The sequence below is a fragment of the Triturus cristatus genome, chromosome 6 (assembly GCF_964204655.1).
Source record: "Triturus cristatus chromosome 6, aTriCri1.1, whole genome shotgun sequence".
NCBI classification, from domain to species: domain Eukaryota; kingdom Metazoa; phylum Chordata; class Amphibia; order Caudata; family Salamandridae; genus Triturus; species Triturus cristatus.
Window position 1 is genome coordinate 1,066,971,662 of NC_140589.1, and position 25,029 is coordinate 1,066,996,690.

Below are 25,029 nucleotides of genomic sequence, written 5' to 3' on the forward strand. Positions count from 1 at the left end.
AAAGGAGGTAACGTGGTTATCTGGCCGCAGGAAGCCTACATCAGGGAAGCAATGAATCAGCTCAACAATCCATCATGCTACTCTAGAAGTACCATCAAGGACTTCAATGAAGCTAGAGAAGTCCTAAAAAAACTTTTGATGAAATGGAAAAGAGAAGGCATGATTTCTAAACAGGAATTTGAGTTTCTTCATGTTGAGCATCCTTTACTACCAAAATTATATCTTTTACCCAAGGTCCACAAACAAGTTGTTCCAGTGCCTGGGAGACCTATTATCTCTGCCATTGCGGGAGTAGCGGAACATGTGACTGAATATATCGACTACTTCCTGCAGGACTTGGTTAAGGGTCTTCCCACTTATATCAGAGACACTGGGGATTTCATTGGTAAGATCAAAGATGCTGGTTGGAGCGACGATATGCTATTTATCACCTTAGATATCGAATCGCTTTACACAAGCATTGACCATGCATCTGGGCTAAAGGCCCTGGAATTTTTCCTGGGCAAAAGGCCGATTAATTGTTACAACCACAACAAATTATTGATGGAACTTACCAGTTGGTGTCTTAATAACAACTTCTTTCTGTTTGGAAATGACATTTACATTCAGAAGCGTGGTGTGGCGATGGGGGCATGCTTCTCTCCCAGCTATGCATGTTTACATGTAGGCTGGTGGGAGGAGCATGTCCTCAGACTAACACACCATGATATTTACAAAGAACATGTGGCACTTTGGGTGCGATTTATTGATGATGTTTTTATCTTATGGTGTGGTGATGTTGCCAGTGCGACAAATTTTGTCACTGAACTTAATACCAATCAGCAAAATCTTAGATTCACCTCTTCTATCAGCAAGTGTGAAGCTGTTTTTTTGGATGTTAAAGTATTTGTACATCAGAATCATTTGGCCACTAAACTTTATCGAAAAAGCACTGCTGGAAATAACACTCTCCATGCCAGCAGTGCGCATCCTAAACATGTTATCGATAATATTCCGTTTGGAGAATTGTTGAGGCTCAAACGGATTTGTAGTGAAGCGGATGATCTTAAAATATGTACAACTGAAGCTCTGGAAAGATTCAGGCAAAGAGGCTATAGGGAGTCCATTTTGAGGGATGCAGTTCTCAAAATGGAAGCTAGAACCCGTGAGTCATTATTTTTAACAACATCTAACTCTTCTGTTGACAGTGACTCTACTAACAGTAGCCAGACCCCCAGGCTCATCATAGCCTATAGCAAACAGGCGAGACAAATCAGGTCCATTGTTCAAGAACGATGGCCGATATTAAAAACTGATTTGGTCTTAAAACCCAGGTTATCTGATGGGCCTACAATTACATACAGGAGGGGACCCTCTTTAAGGGCCCAAGTTTGCCATGAGTTTCCCGAGCTCAGAAAACAAGAAGAGTGGTTGAAATCCCGGCCGGGATTTAAGCGCTGCTCTACATGTAGAGCGTGCAAATTTGGTAAAAACACCAACCAATTTTGCACACCTTTCAGCCCAGATCCATTTAATATACGTGGATCTTTTACATGCAAAACTGAATTTGCTGTCTATGTACTAACGTGTACCTGTGATCTTAGATATGTCGGGAGTACCCGGCAACCAGTACACGTTAGGATTCTTCAGCATTTACGTGCCATTGTAAACAATGATGCAGCGTATCCGGTGGCGAGGCATTTTAAGGCTTGTCATAATAACAATCTACAATGCCTTAATTACTTTGTTATTGCCTCAGTTCCAAAAATCAAGAGAGGGGGTGACCGTGATAAAATGCTGAGAAGATTAGAATCTGAATACATTTTAAAACTAGACAGCAGATTCCCTAATGGGCTTAATGCAACTGAGGATCTACATGTATTTCTTTAACTTTGCATTCTGTACTGTATTAGGTTAAATCTCTATGGAGTGTATTGCCCTGCCTGCTTCCGCGCATATAGACTATGAATTTCCAGTTTTTTTGATCCCATTTTTTTTTTTACACTTACAATTCTATTTTTCCTAATGTGTTTAACTACATGATTTAGGAATAGATAAATGTATATTTTTTCACTTCATTAATCAGACATAGACTCCTAGACATGTCTGTTTGGACCATACTATTAATAATAGTGAATTCACTTGCAATGCTTTACAACATCTTATCATATCTCAACTCTCGGGTGCTTAACAATACAATATGATCATCATTTTGATTATGCTAATTGCATTATATGCGCTTAGATATTTTTTGTATTTTTATCTCCTGGTTTGGTACTTGTATCCACAAAACAAATTTAATCATTGACAATTTTTGCATTATTTGCACAATTTGTGTTTACATTATTGCGTAATTTGCACATTATTTGTATATATATTGAATTTTAATCGAGAATATTTGCACTTTATTGCGTAATTTGCACAGTCAATCAAGTTTGGATATTACTGAATCAATGAATATGGAGTTTTATGTATTTCATACTAAATAATGATCCTGAGTTTGTTTGGATTTTAACCTGTTACTCAATTGCACAGCATATTCAATGTGGTCCAAAATGTATTGTTTGGAAAACAGACTTTCGAGGTTGGAGTAGTGTGTCTTCACTTTCTAAATGTCACATGGTGCAAAAAAACGGTGAAAAAAATGCAGCCAATTGAAAGTCTTGTTGTATAAAATGGGCTCATTTTATTGAACAGATTGTCTGTGAGCAAGGGCGGATGCCCGAAACGCGTCAGATATTTGTGAAGACTCGGCTTTAAAATAAATTAACAACTATTGTGCCTGACTTTGGATCTGCGTGGTTTCTGTTTTCCGTGGACACGGATTGTTTGGAGACTGCAAACATGGGATATATATATATATATATATATATATATATATATATATATATATATATATATATATATATATATATATACGAAAACGAGCCAACAACGTGGGAATATATATATATATATATATATATTCAGCAAAAAGGGAAAGCTGACGCCTCTTAGTTTCAGGAACAAATTCACGCTTTATTTGGCATTGCAAAGCTGGCAGTAACACTCTCCTTCCTGACGCGTTTCAGCTTTCTCAGAAGCCTTGTTCACAGGTGAGCAGTTTATTTCATTTGAATTAAGTCATGTGACATCACGCCCCAATAGGCAAACTGCTTGGAGATGTACAACTTTATCGGTCATCAATGGACCATAATGCACTTCGGTGATCAGGTAAAATATCCATCTGGGCTGCAGCGCAATACTTTCAATAAAATACTTTGTAAAATACTTCGTAATGCTTAGAAGGCACAGCAGTCATCCAGAATTCGTGATATTCAGTTGCACAATGCTGCAATGTACGAAGTGCCTGCCACACACTTTTTCCATTGTCTCATGCAGCACAAATGTCCTGAGCCGGCAAAAGGAGGTAGAATACCCCTCTCGCTCCCTTGCACTCTTCCACTTACTATGCCAGTGTTCGGAAAATCCATTCACAGAGTGGAGGAGGCGGGTCAGTCTCCAAAATCTGTTTCCAGAAGTACAAAAATTCTCCGACTTGAAAGGAGACCAGGACCCTGACAGGGCGGCATCAGTCAGACGGGAACGGAGCATCCCGTTAATTTAACTTCAGCAAAAAGGGAAAGCTGACGCCTCTTAGTTTCAGGAACAAATTCACGCTTTATTTGGCATTGCAAAGCTGGCAGTAACACTCTCCTTCCTGACGCGTTTCAGCTTTCTCAGAAGCCTTGTTCACAGGTGAGCAGTTTATTTCATTTGAATTAAGTCATGTGACATCACGCCCCAATAGGCAAACTGCTTGGAGATGTACAACTTTATCGGTCATCAATGGACCATAATGCACTTCGGTGATCAGGTAAAATATCCATCTGGGCTGCAGCGCAATACTTTCAATAAAATACTTTGTAAAATACTTCGTAATGCTTAGAAGGCACAGCAGTCATCCAGAATTCGTGATATTCAGTTGCACAATGCTGCAATGTACGAAGTGCCTGCCACACACTTTTTCCATTGTCTCATGCAGCGCAAATGTCCTGAGCCGGCAAAAGGAGGTAGAATACCCCTCTCGCTCCCTTGCACTCTTCCACTTACTATGCCAGTGTTCGGAAAATCCATTCACAGAGTGGAGGAGGCGGGTCAGTCTCCAAAATCTGTTTCCAGAAGTACAAAAATTCTCCGACTTGAAAGGAGACCAGGACCCTGACAGGGCGGCATCAGTCAGACGGGAACGGAGCATCCCGTTAATTTAACTTCAGCAAAAAGGGAAAGCTGACGCCTCTTAGTTTCAGGAACAAATTCACGCTTTATTTGGCATTGCAAAGCTGGCAGTAACACTCTCCTTCCTGACGCGTTTCAGCTTTCTCAGAAGCCTTGTTCACAGGTGAGCAGTTTATTTCATTTGAATTAAGTCATGTGACATCACGCCCCAATAGGCAAACTGCTTGGAGATGTACAACTTTATCGGTCATCAATGGACCATAATGCACTTCGGTGATCAGGTAAAATATCCATCTGGGCTGCAGCGCAATACTTTCAATAAAATACTTTGTAAAATACTTCGTAATGCTTAGAAGGCACAGCAGTCATCCAGAATTCGTGATATTCAGTTGCACAATGCTGCAATGTACGAAGTGCCTGCCACACACTTTTTCCATTGTCTCATGCAGCGCAAATGTCCTGAGCCGGCAAAAGGAGGTAGAATACCCCTCTCGCTCCCTTGCACTCTTCCACTTACTATGCCAGTGTTCGGAAAATCCATTCACAGAGTGGAGGAGGCGGGTCAGTCTCCAAAATCTGTTTCCAGAAGTACAAAAATTCTCCGACTTGAAAGGAGACCAGGACCCTGACAGGGCGGCATCAGTCAGACGGGAACGGAGCATCCCGTTAATTTAACTTCAGCAAAAAGGGAAAGCTGACGCCTCTTAGTTTCAGGAACAAATTCACGCTTTATTTGGCATTGCAAAGCTGGCAGTAACACTCTCCTTCCTGACGCGTTTCAGCTTTCTCAGAAGCCTTGTTCACAGGTGAGCAGTTTATTTCATTTGAATTAAGTCATGTGACATCACGCCCCAATAGGCAAACTGCTTGGAGATGTACAACTTTATCGGTCATCAATGGACCATAATGCACTTCGGTGATCAGGTAAAATATCCATCTGGGCTGCAGCGCAATACTTTCAATAAAATACTTCGTAATGCTTAGAAGGCACAGCAGTCATCCAGAATTCGTGATATTCAGTTGCACAATGCTGCAATGTACGAAGTGCCTGCCACACACTTTTTCCATTGTCTCATGCAGCGCAAATGTCCTGAGCCGGCAAAAGGAGGTAGAATACCCCTCTCGCTCCCTTGCACTCTTCCACTTACTATGCCAGTGTTCGGAAAATCCATTCACAGAGTGGAGGAGGCGGGTCAGTCTCCAAAATCTGTTTCCAGAAGTACAAAAATTCTCCGACTTGAAAGGAGACCAGGACCCTGACAGGGCGGCATCAGTCAGACGGGAACGGAGCATCCCGTTAATTTAACTTCAGCAAAAAGGGAAAGCTGACGCCTCTTAGTTTCAGGAACAAATTCACGCTTTATTTGGCATTGCAAAGCTGGCAGTAACACTCTCCTTCCTGACGCGTTTCAGCTTTCTCAGAAGCTATATATATATATTCCCACGTTGTTGGCTCGTTTTCGTCAGAGAAGGTTGCGCTCTCCCCAGTGCGGTATCCTACGGTCGAGCCCAGACCGTTACAATGTATCCACACTCTCTTTGAACAAAGAGGAAGCAGGGTCGCACTCCGCAGTTGAAAGAAATATTCTTTTTATTTTAGCCCAAATTCTTATGCAATCAATCCATAAACAAAAGCGACGCGTTTCGGTCTTGCCACAAGACCTTGCTCACGACACTGTGGCATGGTTCACGTTTACAATAAATAACGTTTGATTTTTGAAAAAAACCTCCAAGTCATTTCCTGTCATGTGACTATACTCAGCATTATGGGACTTGTAGTCATCAATCCCCTTCAACCTAAGGTTAAACATTTATCCAACTATTTTAATAACATTCAAACAATAATAATTCCTCACCGAATGTATGCGGTTATTTTCGCAAACCCATATTGCCACAGTCCATATTTATGAAGAAATAAACAATTATAATTCGGAATATGAGGTGCCCAATTGACTTGTAAATATTCAATAAATTAGGCATAATGTTTGACCTATTGTTCTAATATAATTTCTCATCAATGATACCCCTCCAGTGGGGTGTGACCTTTGATTTTATGAACATGCCTCTAAATGTTCATGCTAAACTGGGTACCTCTGTAAATTCAAGTTAAAAAACAGGTAAGGTAAGGGAAAAGGGGAGTGAGAACACTAAATAATCAACATGTATCATTTCATATACCCCAAGTACAAAGCTGTCGAGAAAAACCCCCACCACACAGGTTTACAAAATATTCCAAAATTGTTCTCCTTATGTTCAAAAGTTCGTGTCACATAATTCAGAGGTGGCTGTATAATTCCTCACTTTGGTTCAATCCATGTGGGGTCAGTGTCCTGAATTTAATGATAAAACGAGATTCCTTTTGCCGTAATGTTTTTTCTCTGTTGCCACCTCTGATTGTCAATGGTATGGTTTCAATCCCATAAAATTTAAGGAGCTTCCAATTGTTCGTGTGTGATTGGTTCATATGTTTTGCCACTGCATTAGATGCGTCCTTATTTGTCACTGCTCGTGTGTGTTCCAAAATTCGTTTTTTTAGTTCACAAGTGGTACTGCCTATGTATTTCATTTTACACGGGCACTCGATGATGTAAATGGTGAATTCACTTTTGCATGAAATGAGCTGCTTTATTTGCCATTTGGAACCATTCGCTAGGCATACTTCTTTGGTTGGTTTGGCAATTTCACACACTTTGCATTTTTGACATTTTATGAAACCTGTTGTTTTTAGCCAATGGGTGTCCTTTCTCACATGATAATGACTGTTCACCAGTCGATCTTTGAGGTTCCGAGCTCTACGATATGTGATCATTGGATGGGTACCCACAATTTCTTTTACTGTTTCATCCATTTGCAGGATTTTCCAATTTTTCCTTAATATTCTGCTGATTTGTTGGGCATCATTTGTGAAGTCTGAAATCATTCTGATTGGTTCCTTGCCCAATGTCAGCTCATGCTTAGGTATCAAACAGTCTGCACGTGGTTTTTCATCTGCTCGTTTCCAACATTTTTTTATCAGTGTTTTGTCATATTTTCTCAACTCGAATCGTTTTGCTGTCATGCGACTCTGATTTATCCATTCATCATACTCAGTACATATTCTGCGCAATCTCAAAAATTCCCCGTAGGGTATGCTTGCAATCAGTGAAGGTTGATGGAAGCTGGTTGCTTCTAATGTTGCATTTGTTGCTGTAATTTTCCGGTGTACAGTAGTTTGAATTTGGCCATTTTTTATGTAGATATCAGTGTCTAAAAAGGTTATTTTCTCCTTGCTAATCTCAAAGGTAAATTTCAGTTTGGCCGTACTTGAATTTAGAATTTGAAAATATTCTGCAAAGTCTGCTTTGCTCCCATCCCAAATAATTAGTAAATCGTCTATAAAACGATTCCACATGACGATTTTGTTGACATGTTTATCATTTTGTGGGTGCCAGGCTATTTCTTTCTCCCACCAGCCCATTACTAGGCAGGCATAGCTTGGGCTGAAGGAAAATCCCATCGCCGTACCCATGTTCTGGCGATAGATCTCCTCCCCGAAAACAAAGATATTTTGCGTCAAGCATATTGAAATCATCTCCAATAACATAATGTTGTGATCATTGTAATGAATATTTCTCTCTTTCAAAAAGTATTCACATGCTTTTAAGCCCATTTCATTTTCAATGTTCGTGTAAAGGGCTGTGACATCCATAGTAATTAGATGGTAACTGTCTTGCCAGTGGGTGTTTTGTAGATTGATTAAAAGATTTGTTGTATCCTTAATATAAGAATTTAGATTGCGGACAAATGGTGCCAAGAAAAAGTCAATATAATTGGCTAAAGGTTCCAACAAGGTTCCTTTTGTTGATAAGATTGGTCTCCCAGGTGGTTTTTTGGAGTCCTTGTGCAGCTTTGGAAGGAAATAAATTGTTGCTATTATTGGGAATTGGACAGTTAGGTATTTCACTTCGGCTTCATCCAGTAGTTTTTTCCGGGACCAGGACAAGATCTTTTGATCCAAACTTCTTTTGATTTCAACTGTAGGATTGTGTTTCAGTTTCTCATAATATACAGTATCCTTTAATTGGCGATGTGCTTCCATTGCATATGCATTGCGATCCCAGATCACTATGTTCCCGCCTTTATCAGCGATTTTTATTTCAATTTGGTTGTCTTGCGCTAAACATTTAAGCGCTTCCCTTTCAAGTTTGGACAAATTATCTTTATATCTTGATGTCTTCATTTTGTGAAAATCCTGTACAACCGCTTCCTGAAATAGATCCACTTTATTTCCCGGAGCTAATTGAGGGTAATATTTAGATTTTGGCTTCTTCTTACTCAAGCCTGCTCCTAACTGAGTGCATGCTTCCTGTAGTGAGATAGTCTCATCCTCATTTTCCACATTGAGGTTTAATAAGGTCACGTAGCTTTCAGAATCTTTTACTGCTAGGGTGGACACTGTTCTTTCCATTTCTGGCTCTTGTGTGTTCCAGGTATTTAAATTTTCATGAAAGATTTTTGCCAGTTTGATTTTTCTGATGTATTTGTAAAAATCAATTCTTAATTGCGAGATATATATATATATATATATATATATATATATATATATATATATATTTTTATATTTTTGCATGCTGTTTACATTTGACATCTGGGGAAGCCTTTCTGTTAAGCGAGTGGTGCACTAATAAAACCCCATGCATTATTCTGAAAACGGTATCTTGAAGTGCCTCATTTGGTGAGGGTGAAGCCCCTTTCCAGGTGTTTTCTTCCCTTATGGAATGCCTCTGATAAAGAGTGCTGAATTTCTTTTATTTGGGAGTATAAAGCAAGAAAAGAAGCCTTAGGGGGTCAAAAGTGGTATTTTCTTACTCCAATAATACTAATTTCAAACGTTTGTTTGAAGTAGTAGATATGGTCATTAAGCAAAATAGAGGTTAACTGAAACGCAGAAATGTAATTGCATATGGGGACCTTATTGCTATTTTATATGCTGACACTTTTAACCAAGATCACAGGACTGATAGAACCCCACCTAACTCAAAATGTTTACATCTTAGAGGGCTAGAGCTTGTTAACTTGATTCTTGAGACAGATTTGGTATGTACCCACAATCTATATTGACCCTGTAATACCTTTCGTCCCTACTATTTGTTGGATGTGGGTGTTCTAGTGTTATAGATTACATATTTTGGTCCATATCATTTATTAACTTAGCCTCTATTTGCAAGACTGTTAATATGTGCATCGAGGAGCACAACCCACTTACTCTTGAACTTCCAGCATTATTTTCTGCCCCCAATCCTAGTACTAATGCACAAGTTACTTACCTTCGGTAACAATATCTCTGTAAGAAACATTAGTTAGTTATAGATTCATTACCTTAGAATTACCCCCAGGTTACAGACTGGATCCGGAAAGTTTTTTCGTCAGCAGTACCTCTGAGCGTTGGAAGGTGGCGTTGGTCGGCTCTGCGTCCGTCGTCGTAGTCGCCAGTATGACGTCGCGGCAGCTACTTAGACGCCGTCCTCGCAAGCTGACGTCAGATCTGTACACGACTTTCCGCGCCAGGAAAGCAGAGCCATGCAAGACACTGACCATTGGTGCACAAAACTAGGGCCCTGAAAGGATGTGCTTAACCCTAGAAATCAGTTCGCAGAACGGAGAGGATGGGTGGGGCGGTAAGGAATCTATAACTAACGAATGTTTCTTACAGATATATCGTTACCGGAGGTAATTAACTTGTGCATCTGAAATAAACACGTTAGTTATAGATTCCTTACCTTAGAATAGATACCTCAGTAATACCAACCCCGGTGGTGGGTCTGCAAACTAAGATCACACCAGAAAGTCCTGGAGAACAGAATGGCCAAAGAAGCCGTTTCTACAGACTTGGCTGTCCAGACAGTAGCGTTTCGTAAACACGTGGTGTGATGCCCACGTGGCTGCCTGACAGATGTTATTTAGAGGCACTCCCCTTCCTAAGGCAGTAGTGGCTGCCGTCGCCCTGGTGGAATGAGTGCGTAGCCTGACTGGAGGCTCCTTCTTAGCCAGAGTAACATACCTTAACACACAGCACAACCCATCGAGAAATTGTGCGTTTGTGTACGACCCGACCCTTCTTTGCTCCCACGTAGTAAACAAAAAGTTGATCATCCACTCGGAACTGCTTTGTGCGATCCAGATAGGAGAGCGCACATTTTGGGTCCAGACAGTGGAGCCTTTCTTCTTCCATTGAAGGATGTGGAGGCGGAAAGAAGGTGGGCAAAGTAATGGTCTGCCCGATGTGGAAGGCAGTGACCACCTTAGGAAGAAAGGACGGACGGGGCCTAAGAACCACCTTGTCCGGATGAACAGACAAGAAAGGAGGTTTTTGAGGAAAGAGCCTGGAGCTCACTCACCCTTCTAGCAGAAGTGATGGCTACCAGGAAAGCAGTCTAAAGTGTTAAGAGACATAAAGGACAGTTATGAAGCGGCTCAAAAGGAGCGCACATTAAGTAAGTCAGTACAAGATTCAAATCCCACTGAGGCATAACGAAAGAAATTGGAGGAAAGAGATGCGTTAAGCCTTTCAAGAAACAATTAACTACCGGAGACTTGAAAAGAGAAGGCTGATCTGGCAGCCGAAGGAAGGCGGAGATGGCTGAAAGATAGCCCTTGATAGAGCCCAGAACAGAGCCCTGCTGGGCTAAAGAGAGAGGGGCAGAAAGGTTATCCACAGCCTTTGCTGTGCACCATGCCACAAATTTGTTCCACCTGTAGGCGAGTACCGCCTGGCTGCCAAGATTACGTCACAGACTTCAGGAGGCAGTTTGAAATACGTCAACTGCTGCCGCTCAATCTCCACACAAGAAGGTGGAGACAGGACAGGTTCGGGTGGAGGACCATCCCCTGCTGCTGCGACAGAAGATCCTCCCGAAGAGGCAGTCTGACCAGTGGATTGATGGCCATGTTGAACAGCTCTGGATACCAGACTCTTCGTGCCCAATCCGGAGCCACAAGAATAACTTTGGCCCAGTCGGCCTGATCGTCTTCAGCACTCTGGGCTAAAGTGGTATAGGCGGAAAGGCGTACAACAGACCGCAACTCCACTCGCGACGAAAAGCGTTGCAGAGCGAGTGCCGCCTTGGAAATTCCAACGCGCAGAATTGCTGACGTTGCGCGTTCACTTCGGTGTTGAATAGATCTAACCAAGGCTCTCCCCACTGTTGAAAGAGACCTTGAACCACCTCCGAGTGAAGACGCCATTCGTGATCCTTCATGCACTGGCGGCTTAGTTCGTCCGCCCTGGAGTTCAGAGAACTTGCCAGTTGTTAAACCACCAAGGAAATGCACTGATGTTCCAACCATGTCCAGAGGCGGAGGGCCTCCTGACATAGGGCCCATGACCCCACCCCGCCCTGTTTGTTGCAATACCACATGGCGATGGCGTTGTCCGTGAACACCTGCACTACTCTTCCCCTGACAGAGGGAAGGAATGCCTTCAGTGCAAGACGAATCGCCCGGAGCTCCAGAAGGTTGATGTGAAGCCCGGACTCTGCCAGAGACCAGAGGCCTCTGATCTCCGCCTCTCCCATATGGCCGACCCATACCAGAAGGGAGGCATCCGTCACCACAGTGTGGTCTGGTTGGGGAAGGGGGAGGGACCTGCCACTGACCCAATCCTGGTTCGTGGGCCACCACTGCAGTTGTTGAGCAGTGCCCTCCGAGATCTGAACGTAATTGGACAGATTGCCCTGATGCTGCGCCCACTGGAACTTCAAGACCCACTGCAGAGCCCGCATATGCCACCTGGCATGATTGATCAGCATTGACATTGTTTTTTCTTTCCATTAAAGAGGCTAATGAGGACAACAACAAAAAAATGATCGATCAGCAGGATGCAGGAGGCCATGAGGCCCAGCAGCCTCAGGGTCATTCTGACCGAAACCCGGGCCCAGGGCTGAAAGATCGGAATCATAGCCCAAATGTCCCGGACTTGCTGTTCGAGAGGATAGACCCGAAACTGCGTCGTGTCCAGAACCGCTCCAATGAAGAGGAGCTTCTGAGAGGGAATCGGGTGCGACTTCGGCACATTGATGGAGAACCTCAACTGATGCAGGAGGTCGGCCATAGTCTGGAGGTGGGAGACGACTGCCTGGGGCGAGCCCGTCTTCAACAGCCAGTCGTCGAGATAGGGGAAGACTGAAACCCCTGATCTGCGCAGATGAGCTGCGACCACCGCCATCACTTTCGTGAACACCCGAGGGGCACTGGTAAGGCCAAGGGGGGGCACGGTAAACTGAAAGTGCTCATGGCCTACCCTGAACCGCAGGTAACGCAGGTGGGCCAGCAGGACGGGGATACGAAAATAATCGTCCTGCAACTCCAACGCTACCATCCAGTCATGCGGGTCGAGGGCAGATAAGATGACCTGAGCAAGAGTCAACATCTTTAACTTCTCCTTGCAGAGGAAGCGATTGACGTCCCTGAGGTCCAAGATAGTACGCAGGCCCTTGTCCTTCTTGGGAAAGAGAAAGTAGTGGGAGTACCAAACACGACCTACTTCTGGGAAGCGCTCGATGGCTCCCTTGGCCAAGAGAGCCATAACTTCCTGCTGGAGAAGGGCCAGATGATCCTCCGACATGCGGTGGTAACGAGGTGGCATGGCTGCAGGGGTAGGCTCGAACGAGAGGGAGTAGCCCATTCGGACTATCTGCAAAACCCACCTGTCCAACGTGACGTTAAGCCAGTGGGGGAGGTGATGGCGAATTCTGCCGCCCATTGGTGTTTGATGGGCCTGAAAGGTCGGAATAGGAGGGTTTAGAGGGGGGGTTGGTGGACTGGCCCGCCCGCTGGCCCCCTGAATCGCGACACTGGTTCCCACGTCCCAACTAAGGTTGGGTAACTTGCTGCAGCATGTGGCCCTGGGTAGGACGTAGTGGGGCACCCCTTCCGTAGCCGTGAAAGGGGCGAAAAGCAAACTGCAGTCCTACGCTGGAGGAAGAGAAAATGTTCTTCCCAAGATGGTCTCTCTTCTTGGATTCCCTTTCCGGTGGAGCGGTAGGGAAGGCGCTTTTGGAGGTGGAGGCTTGGACCACCAAGCTCTCCGGGGTGGGGAGTTGGGAGAGGAAAGTGGGGTCGTCCGGCACCGGGCGATCATCCTATCCACAGCAGCCCCCGTGTTGGGCCGGGACCAGGTGCCCAAAAGGACGTTGGAGAGGGCCTCATTAAATGAAAGCAGTGGCTCCGAAGAGCTCGCCGCCGGTTGTAGCACCTCAGTCAGGAGGTTAGTCCTGACTGCCACCATAGGAAGCTCGAGGTTGAGAGCCTCTGCAGCCCTACGCAACACCACAGCGTATGACGCGCTCTCCTCCGTAGCCACGGTAGGAGACGACAACATGCCAAGGTCGGGTGAAGTGTCGAGACCACTGGCATCCCCCAGTTCCTCTCTCCAGTCCTGTTCAGGCTCAAGCTGGTCACCTAAAGGGTCACTTGACCCCTCCCAGTCCTCATCTTCCTCTGGGTGCCACTGTGGTTGGAAAGGGGCCCAGGGAATGAACAGGGGAATGAAAACCCCACCCGGTGCTGGATCCGGCGTCGGTCGACGCTGGTCTGGGGCAGTGTCTACATCGGGAAGGCGGCTGGGATCGACGCGGGCCGGGGGGCCAACCGGCGTCGGGCAAGGTAGTGGTGTCGAGTTGGCACTTTGTTTTTCTTCGAAGAAGTCTTTGTAGTCACGAGGTAGGTGACTCCTCCTTTCGTTGATAGTGCGCATGGGCATCGACCACATCCCCAGATTGTTTTGCCATAAGGGTGATGATGGAGTTAGTAAGAGTAGAAAGAGATGTCCATGTATAGTGTATCTAAGTAAGATAATACTGCAACAGATAAAGGTAACCGGGGAGGAGGGTGGGTGCAAATGAATCTACAGCTTTAGATGCCAAGAACAGATGCATACTGGGTAAGTAGCATTTTCCGTTCGAGGCATATGAACTGCAGATCATATGCTTTAGCATAGACTATACAGCAGTTGTCTTCCAAGCAGTGGCTAACTTGTATCTGTTTCAGTGGTTTAAAATAGTGTTCTTAAAACGGCCTGACCCACGCTAGCTTGTTGTTTTGCTTACACATCTACACAATAGTGCTTTGTGAATGTGTGTGGCGTAGACCATGTTGTTGCTTTACAGATGTCATCTAAGGGTATGTTCCCTGGGAATGCAATAGAAGCCCCTAGTATGCGTGTAGAGTGTGCTCTAGGGGGAACTGTAAATGTGCGCTTAGCTTTAACGTAACATATTTGGATGCATTTAACGATCCACCGTGCAACACCTGCTGCTGAAAAAGCAACAAAGAGTTGTTTTGTTTTAAGAAAAGATTTTGTTCTTTCAATGTAATACGGTATTGCTCTTTTTACATCTAATGTGTGAAGAGCACATTCTGCAACTGAGGCTGGTTGAGGAAAAAATACGGGTAGCTCAACAGACTGGTTGAGATGAAAGGCAGAGACTACTTTCGGTAGAAATTTGGGATTAGTCCTAAGAACCACTTTATTCTGATGAATTTGTAAAAATGGTTCTTGTATGGTTAGTGCCTGGAGCTCAGCAACTCTTCTGAGAGATGTGATGGCTATAAGGAAAGCTACTTTCCAAGTGAGAAACTGTAGCTCACATATGTGCAGAGGTTTAAATGGTGGGCCCATGAGTCTTGCAAGGACTATGTCAAGATTCCACATTGAAGAAGGTGGAAGTCTAGGAGGGAAGTCCTTCCATAAATGCCTTGATAGCGGGCACGCGAAACAAAGACACATGTCTGTTTTGTAGGTAAGCAGCTAACCGTATAGATGTATAGGCTAAATTACAACGCTGTAGGTGTAATAGGTAGCAAATGATGTTTTGAATTGAAACATCTAGTGGATTGATTTGATTGTTTGTGCAGTAAATTGCAAATCGCTTCCACTTTGCAGCGTAGCATGATCTAATGGTAGGGCGTCTAGCCTCTTTAAGGAAGTTCAGGCAGTCTAGCGGAAGATTAAGGTAGCCAAACTCTATGATTTCATTTGACAGATCGCAAGGTTGAGTTGACTGGGATCTGGATGTCTTATCTCTCCATGGTTCTGAGTGAGAAGCTTGGGGGAGAGGTGCAGCTTTCAGTGAGGAACTACTGATAGTTCCAATAGGGTTACGAACCAGGGTTGTCGAACCCATGAGGGAGCAACTAGGATCATTGTGAGGGACTGTTGCTTGAGCTTCCGAACCACTAATGGAATTAGCGGGAGAGGTGGAAAAGCATAAGCAAATCGTCCTAACCAATTCATCCATAGCGCATTGCCTTTGGATGATGGGTGTGGGTACTTGGACGTGAAGTTTGGGCATTTTGTGTTGAGGTGTGTTGCGAAGAGATCTATTTGTGGACAGCCCCACATTTGAAAGATTGGGATCAGAACTTGAGGATGTAGTTTCCCATTCGTGAATCTGTTGTCTGTGACGACTGAGCAGATCTGCGATCTGGTGGTTTACCTCTGGGAGGTGTTCGCAAGGAGATGTATCTTTTGAGGTATGGCCCATCTCCATATGCTTTGAGCTAGGTGTGAAAGCAGTAGAGTGTGCCCCTCTCCCTGTTTTTGTATGTAGTACATTGCAGTCATATTGTCTATACGGACTAAGACAGCTTTGCCTACTAAATGCAGTTGAAAAGCTTTCAATGCCAGTAAAAGCGCTAGTAGCCATAGGTAGTTTATGTGAAGTTGTTTCTGTTATAGGGTCCATGTGCCCTGAACAGTGTGTTTTTGAAGATGAGCTCCCCAACCCGTGAGTGATGTGTCTGCTGTTAACACCATCTGTGGATCCGGGTTGAGGAATAGCGACCCTTTGGAACAGTTTTGTGTATTCCCCCACTGCAGAGAGCGATGAGTGCGGCCGTCCACCAACACCAGATCGGTTAACTGACCTTGAGCCTGGTTCCACTGACGTGCCAAGCATTCCTGTAGGGGGCACATTTGAAGTCTTGCGTATGGGACGATTAGAATGCAAGAAGCCATCATGATGATCAATGGCATGAACACTCGGGCTGGTAGTGAGTGTTGGGTTGAAATTGTGATATCAGATTTTGCATGTTGCGTATCCTGACTGGGTTGGGGTATGCTAGAGCTTTGCAAGTATCTATTGTAGCTCCTAGATCCGCATGCGTGTTGGATGGCTGGAGGTGAGACTTGGTGAGGTTTACAGTGAATCTCAAGTCGTGAAGCAGCTGTACTGTTTTGTGAATGTGGAGTATGCAGCTGTGCTGTGATTTGGCTTTTATTAGGCAGTCATCCAGCTAAGGGAAGACGTGAATGTGTTGTCTTCTTACATGAGCTGCGACCACTGCAAAGCACTTGGTGGATACCCTGGGTGCCGTAGTTACCCCGAAGGTGAGAACTTTGAATTGATAATCGTGTCCATCCACCACGAACCCGAGATATTTTCTGTGAGCTGGGTGGATGGGAATATGGAAGTAGGCGTCCTTTAAATCCAGAGTGGATTGAAAGTTGCCTTGTTGAAGCAATGGGAGCACCTGTTGGAGGGTGACCATGTGGAAGTGGTCTGATTAAAAGTAAAGATTTACCTGTCTGAGGTCTAGTATAGGCCTTATAGAGCCATCCTTTTTTAGAATTAAAATGTACAGGGAGAACACTCCTGTCCACTGTTGATGGAACGGGACTGGTTCTATTGCATGTTTTTGTAACAGAGAGAGAACTTCTAGCTTCAGGAGTGTGAGATGTTCTGGTGACATTACACGTTGTTTTGGCATGATATTTGGGGAAGTGCCGGTAAGTTCAAGGCAGTAACCATATTGAATAATTTGTCTTACCCACTTGTATGAGGTGATGGAATTCCAGACAAGTAGGAACTGTGAGAGACTTCCCCCGACAGGGGTGGAATGATCGGGGGGTAGCAGAGGGAAGTCGCTGCTTATTGGCAGGGGAAGTGCGGGTGGAGTTACCTTTGCCTCTTCCCTTGTTATTATTTCCTCTGTAGTTCCCTCTAAAATAGCCTCTGAAGGAGTAAGATTGGTTGTTACCCCTAATCGTAGAGGAGGGTTTTTCTGGTGACACGGTTTCCTTTGGTTTGACACTGTTTTTGAGCCACCCCTATAAAAGGAGCGACTAAAGGAATTCCGGTTAGAAGGCAATTACAAGGCCCCCAATGCAGTTTTGGTGTCTTTCTTCATTATCCTTAATGAAGTATCAACTGATGGCCCAAACAGATGCTCTTTATCAAAGAGCTGATTCAGTATGGAGGATTGTACCGCCTGCTTGAATCCAGAGATTCAAAGCCAAGCGTGCCTGCTTAACAGTACGCTAGTGTTGATGGCACAAGGTGCTGTGTCTGCCGCATCTAGAGCCCATATTATGGAAGTGTTGGGAGATGAGCTTCCCTTCCTGGATGAGGTCGTTAGCCTTAGTTTTGTACTCATCCATCAAATGTTGCATGAGTTTTTCCAACTCGTCATAGTGAGCCCTATCATAGCGTGCTATGATAGGGCTCATTATGACTAACTCACTAACTCATTGGCAATACGCCAATGGTTAGCTGCCTGGGAAGCCACTCTTTTGCCTGAGGCATCAATAAGTTTTGATTCCTTAACAGGAGCAGGGGCATCGCCTGTAGTTTGGGAATTAGCTCTCTTGCAGGCGTTCGTTACAAGAGAGTCTAGAGGCAGCTGACCTTTTATATATGCCGGGTCTGTAGGAGCGGGTTTATATTTTTTATCCACTCTAGGTGTTAGTATTCTATAACTGGGTCTTTGAATACTTCGTCAGTGTGTTTTAGTAAGCCCTTGAGCATTGGTAACGTATTAGTAGACCTTTGTGAATGTGTCAATTGCTCCACAAGGAAATCCTCTTCACGGGAAGTAGAGGCTTGGACCATCAAGCTCTGTGGGGTGGGATGGATGGAGAGGAAAGCTGGGTTGCCTGTGCAGGGCGGGTGTGGTGGGACATAGTTCAAATCACAGGAGCCCCTTTGCTGGGCTTGGACAAGGCGCCCAGTAGAACCTCAGTCAAGGCCTCGTTGAAAGGCTGCAAAGGTTCCAAAGTGCAGACACCTGGCTGCAGCACCTCCGTCAAGACATTAGTCTTGACTGTCACCGTAGGAAGCTGTAGGTCCAAAACCTTCGCAGCCCCATTGCAAAAGAAGCCCCCTCCTCCGTAGCCAGGTTAGGAGGAGACAGCATGACAGGCTCTATAGAGACGTCCAGGCCGCTGGCATCACCCAGGTCCTAATACCAGTTTGTTTCCTCATCGGAAGGTGGGACTTCTAAGGGATCCTGCTACCGCTCCCCAATCATCAGCCAACCCTACCCTTCAGAATAAGAAAACGGGCATGGCATTAAGCTCAACGGCTCTGTCGGCACCGGTCTCTGCATCAGTGGATGTTCAGTCGGTCCCGGGCATCCACTTCACCGAGGTCCTCGAACATTGAGACTACTACATCTTGTCCTGGGACGGATGGAGTAAAGTCCAAGCACGCTTCAACTTCTTGTGTTTTTGTGGTGCTTCTCATCTTACCTCGAGGACTTCGAGTGGGATGAAGACTTCCACCCCCTAGAGCGGCACTCGGACCTTCTTTGCAACAGAACTGGGAGCAAGATCGAGTGGGTGATCTCCGTTGCGCAAGATGCCTGGCCACTGGCAGTCGGAGCACAACTTTGTGTCGTGGTCGCACTGAAGGTACCAAAGACAAACCAGGTAGGGGTCCGGTTTGAGCCCCAAGGTCTTCCTGCTTTACATCCCAAACATCTAAAGGGTCGTCAAAAAGTTAAAAAAAACTATAGCAAAAAGTAACGGCGGTAGTTGTCTTTGACTGATCTGCGCTGGCTGGCGGAGAAAGAAAAGCACTGATGCTAGCGCACCAGGCTGGCGCGTATATATACAATGCAGACGTCATGACGACTAACCCGATGCCTACGACATTGCGTGGAGTCGACTGACACCATCTATCTGCGGGCAGGGGTACGCCTATCTAAAACTCTTCCGGTCTGATGTCTAGAAGTTCGAAGGTAAGGAATCTGCAGTTAGATGTCTCTATCAGATAATATGGTGTAATCTTCAGACAATTTTAGATCAACAAGTGATTACAGGCTGCTTAAATGTGAGCAGGGGATAAGATGAGCATTTCCTGACTTGCCTATGTCAAAAATGCTTTTTCACGTTTTTGGTAGGCCATTTCTTTTTAATAACCCTGACAATTTAACTAAATCTGACGCGATCTGAGTGAAGCGTGATTTAATGGAATCTAAGCATTCTGAACAAGACCTTAGGGAACCTAATAAAGTGGTAAATAAATAATATATTTCCATACAGACTACGGTTGGTATTAAAATCTATTTGCTATATACCGCTAGCCAATGGGAGAGGTTTTTTTCGATGAGTTTTAGAACAGGCTCCATCTGTACTTTGCTATGCTTTCCGTTTCTGGAAGGGACAGTCGCCTTGTTTGTCAATGTGATGATGTCTATAACCAGACATAATATATATTATTTTCTTTAGCAAATTTTATATCAAGTTTACTAAAAGTATTTCCTCCCACTCTTGAAAGCTAAGAATTTTAGACAATGTAGGCCGGCTCATTTTTTACCCTTTTCAGTCTCTTGTGGATCCAACAATTTGCTTTGCTTTTTCCTTTTTAAAAAGCATTGTTCAATGGAGCAAAACTTTGGATTTTTAAATATCTCTCTTAAATACTTTTTATCCTGGTGATTGCAATGTAAAGCACAAGTTACTACTTGTGTAACGATATATCTGTAAGAGACATTAGTTAGTGATAGATTCCTTACCTTGGAATATCCCCAGGCGTCAGACTGGATCCGGAAAGTTTTCGTCAGCAGTACCCCTATGCGTCGGAAGGTGGCGTTGTGCGGCTCCGCATCAGTCGCTGGCGTCGTAAGCGCCAAGATGATGTCACGGAGACTACTTAGGCGCCACCCATGCGCGCTGACGTCGGTTCTGTACACGACTTTCCGCGCCAGGAACACAGAGCCATGCAAGAAACGGACCACTGGTGCCATGAAACTAGGGCCCTGAAAGGGATGACCTTAACCCTAGAAATCAGTTCCCAGAACGGGGAGGATGGGTGGGGCAGTAAGGAATCTATCACTAACTAATGTCTCTTACAGATATATCGTTACACAAGTAGTAACTTGTGCATCTGAAAGAGACACGTTAGTGATAGATTCCTTACCTTAGAATAGATACCCCAGCAATACCTACCCCAGAGGTGGGTCTGCGAACCAAAATCACACCAGAAAGTCCCGGAGAACCGAACGGCCAAAGAAGCTGTCTCTACAGACTCGGCTGTCTAGGCAGCAGTGCTCGGTAAAAGTGTGCAGCGAGGCCCACGTAGCTGCCTGACAGATGTCCTGAAAGGCAACGCCGCGTCCCAAAGCAGTAATGGCTGCCGTTGCCCTGGTAGAATGGGCACGTAGCCCCACAGGAGGCTCCTTCTAGCCAACGAGTAACAGGCTTTGATGCAGAGAACGACCCACCAAGAGATGGTCCGTTTGTGCACGGCCCAACCTTATTGGGCGCCCACGAAGCCAACCAAAAGTTGGTTAACCACCCAGAACCGTTGTGTGCGCTTCAGATAGAACGAGAGCGCACGTTTTGGGTCCAGACGATAGAGCCTCTCTTCTTCTTTTGAAGGATCGGAGGGGGAAAGAAGGTGGGCAAAGTGATGGTCTGCCCGATGTGGAAGGGCGTGACAACCTTGGCAAGAAACAAGGACGAGTCCTTAAAACCACTCTGTCTGGATGAATGGAGAGAAAAGGAGGTTTAGAAGAAAGAGCCTGGAGCTCACTCACTCTTCTTGCAGAGGTGATCGCTACCAGAAAAGCCGTCTTCATAGTGAGAAGACACAAAGGACAGTCATGAAGTGGCTCAAAGGGAGCACACTTCAGATAAGTCAAGACAAGATTTAAGTCCCATTGAGGCATTAGGAAGGGCACGGGAGGAAACGTGTGTGTAATGCCTTTCAGGAAGCGATTAACAATTGGCTGATTTGGAAGCCGTAGAAAGGTGGAAATGGCCGAGAGATCACCTTTGATAGTGCCCAGAGCAGAGCCCTGCTGGGCCAAAGAGAAAAGTAATAGAAGGACCTTGGAAAGAGGGGCAGCAAGGGGATCCACAGCCTTTGCTGTGCACCATGCCACAATGTTTCCCCACCTGCAGGCATATACCGTCTCAGTGGAAGGAAGTGCGGCTGCCAGAATAATGTCACAGACTTCGGAAGGAAGGTCGAAAGCTGTCAACTGTCGCCGCTCAACCTCCATGCATGGAGGTGGAGGCTGGACAGGTATGGAAGGAGGACCGTCCCCTGTTGCTGCGACAGAAAATCCTCCCGAAGAGGCAGTCAAATCGGGGGAGCGATCACCATGCTGAGTCACATGGGATACCAGTATCTTCGTGCCCAATCCGGAGCCATAAGGATGACTTGGGCCTGGTCACGCCGAATCTTCTTCAGCACTTTGGGCAGAAGTGGTATAGGCGGAAAGGCATACAACAGACCGCAGCTCCACTCGTGATGAAAAGCGTCGCCGAGCGAATGCCGCCTCGGAAATTCCAATGCGCAGAATTGATGACATTGCGCGTTCTCTTCTGTGGTGAAGAAATCTAACCAAGGCTCCCCTGACTGCAGAAAGAGACCGTGCGCCACCTCAGAGTGAAGATGCCACTCGTGAACCATCATGCACCGGCAGCTGAGTTTATCTGCTCTGGCGTTCAGAGAACCTGCCAGGTGGTGAACCACCAATGGAATGCCTTGATGTTCCAGCCATGTCCAGAGGCGGAGAGCCTCCGGATATAGGGTCCATGACCCCACCCCGCCCAGTTTGTTGCAATACCACATGGCGGTGCTGCTGTCCGTGAACACCTGCACTACACTTCCCCAGACAGAGGGAAGGGCCATTGACCCAATCGCGATGCGTGAGCCACCATTGAAATTGTTGTGCAGCACCCTCCGAGATCTAGACGTGATCGGCCAGGTTACCCCGATGCTGTGTCCACTGGAACTTTAGGTCCCACTGCAGAGCCCGCATATGCCACCTGGCATGGTGCACAAGCAGGATACAGGAGGCCATTAGGCCCAGGAGCCGGAGGGTCATCCTGACAAACCCGGGATAGAGGTAGAAAGATTGGAATCATAGCCTGAATATCCCAAAGTCACTGTGTGGGAGGATAAACCTGAAACTGCATCGAATCCAGAACCGCTCCGATGAAGGGGAGCGTCTGAGAGGAGCTCAGGTGCGACTTCAGCAGGATGATGGCGAACCCCAGCAAATGCAGGAGGTCGGCCGTTGCCTGGAGGTGGGAGATGACTGCCTGAGGCGAACCCGCCTTCAACAACCAGTCGTTGAGATAGGGGAAGACTGGAACCCCTGAGCTGCGCAGATGAGCTGCGATCACCGCCATACCTTTCGTGAACACCCGAGGGGCACTGGTAAGGCCGAAGGGGAGCACGGCAAACTGAAAGTGCTGAAGGCCTACCGTGAACCGCAGGTAACGGCGGTGGGCCGGCAGGACGGGGATATGAAAATATGCGTCCTGCAAGTGCAACATTACCATCCAGTCTCCAGGGTCGAGGGCAGCCAAGACCTGAGCCAGATTCAACATCTTGAACTGCTCCATCCGGAGGAAGCAAGTGATGTTCCTGTGGTCCAAGATGGAACGCAGGCCCCCTGTTTCCTTCATGGGGACCAGAATGTAGTGGGAACAACCACCACGCCCCACTTCTGGCCCAGGAAAACACTTGATGGCCCCCTTGGCCAGGGTGGCCGCAACTCCTTGCTGGAAAAGCGCAAAAAGGTTCCCCGAAATGCGGTGGAACTGAGGTGGCATGGCTGGTGGGGCAGTCTCGAAGGGGAGGAAGTAGCCCCTTTGGGCGACATGCCCGGGAGTCCTTAAAACGCTCCAGCGCACTATCCGCCTTATCGCCAAACTGGCGAGTACCATCAAAGGGCATGTCCATACGGGAACTTTGTACATCCCCTGAAAAACCAGTGAACCGCAACCAGGCCTGACGACGACGGAGGGCCCCTGTTGTAGAAATCGCCCTACCCAGTGAGTCTGTGGTGGCAAGTCCCCACCTAATGCCGAACTGTGCTGCATCTTTCCCCTCCGTGACCCACACAGCATGGGAACAGCGGCCCAAGAGGCATGCGGTACTCACCAACTGCAGCCCTAAGCTGGCAGATGAAAACAGTTTCTTGCCGAACTGTTCCAGCTTTTTGGATTCCTATCCGGTTTAGCGGAAGGGAATTCGACTTGGCCAAGTGGAGGCCTGGAGGACCAGGTTCTCCAGGGTATGGTGGGAGGACAGAAAAGCAGAGTCACCGGGGCCTTGCGATGGCGCCGGGCCACATACTTATCCACGGGAACCCCTGTGGCCGGTCTAGACCAGGTTCCCATCAAGACGTCAGGTAATGGCAGGGGCTCCGAAGAGCGTGGCGGCGGCTGAAGTACAGCGAGGAGGTTAGTCTTGAAGGTCACTGTAGGCAGGTCAAGGGCCGCAGCTGCTCTAAGGAGCACCATAGTGTATGTGGCGTCCTCCTCCATAGCCACAGCAGTAGGAGAAAGAAAACCGGGTCAGAGGAGAGGTCAAGGCCACCGGCATCCTCTAGCTCTTCCGTCCATTTCTGTTCTGACCCGCACTGCCGTGCGAGAGGGTCCTCATACCCCTCTCAATCGTCACCTTCTTCCACTGCCCGTGGAACAGGCTGCAGTGGTGGTGGTGGTGGTGGGGGTGGGGGGGAAGGGGCAACACAAATGGTCCGGCTCAGTGTCTCAATTAGGGTTCCAACCAGGAGCAAAATTGTTCAGGAACCCGGGCAAGGGCAGAGGTGGAACGTAACACACTGCGGCGCCGGGATCGGTGCCGCGGAAGGCGCCGGGGCCGGAGCTGCCAGCGAAAGTCCCTGCGGCCCCAGGGTCGAAGCCTCCGGTGGAGGTCCCTGCGGCTCCGGTGCCGGCAGCGGAGCCGGCGGAAGGGGAGGGCCCTCAACTGGGACCACGGGGACCGAAGTCGCGCCGGTGGGAGCCCGAGGCCTGAAGAGGCGGTCGATGGCTGCAAGAAAATCTTGCACCTGGGTAGGAGTTGCCGACGGACCCGGATAAGGTGGGTAGGTTGCGGGACTCACAGGCTCCAAAGGAGTCACGGGGGTGGTACCCCCGGCGTCCGCATCCGGAGACAGACGAGAGGACGTCGGAGAGCAGAAACGGTTCTTTGACTTCTTCTTATGATGTCTCTTACCCGAATCAGAGTGGGAAGACGTCGACCCCAGGGAGCAATGACTATCGCTCCGCGAGCGATTTCTCGAGCGACCCCTGGACCTTGAACGGCACAGAGACGACTGCCAGGACTCCAGTAGCTTACGGGACCGCCCCCGCAAGGGCTTCGGAGCCATGGTCAGGCAGTCGGAACATGACCGGGAGTCATGGTCGCGCTCCAGACAGTAGAGACAGACACCATGTGGGTCGGCCGCCGACATCGTACGGCGACAGGCCCCGCAGGATTAAAATACATGGCATCCCTACGTGGCACCAGGAGTCAAAGACTCAAAAATGGAAGACAAAAAATCTCAAAAGTTTAGTTAAAAAGTGACTTGGGTACGTGCTCTAACCAGATCTGCGCTTGCTGGTGCGGAAAAAGAAAGAACGGACATCAGCACACATGGGTGGCGCCTAAGTAGTCTCCATGATGTCATCTCAGTGCTTACGACGCCAGTGACGGACGCCGAGCCGCCCAACGCCACCTTCCGACGCGCAGGGGTACTGCTGACGAAAACTTTCCGGATCCAGTCTGACGCCTGGGGATATTCTAAGGTAAGGAATCTATCACTAAC

At 46.8% G+C, this 25,029-nt stretch overlaps 1 protein-coding gene across 16 annotated transcripts in view; it reads right to left on the reverse strand.

Moving 5' to 3' along the window:
* AFDN (afadin, adherens junction formation factor) overlaps positions 1-25,029 on the reverse strand; it is a 1,598,291-nt gene that overhangs the window by 294,115 nt on the left and 1,279,147 nt on the right. The gene's annotated exons all lie outside the window — the stretch shown is intronic.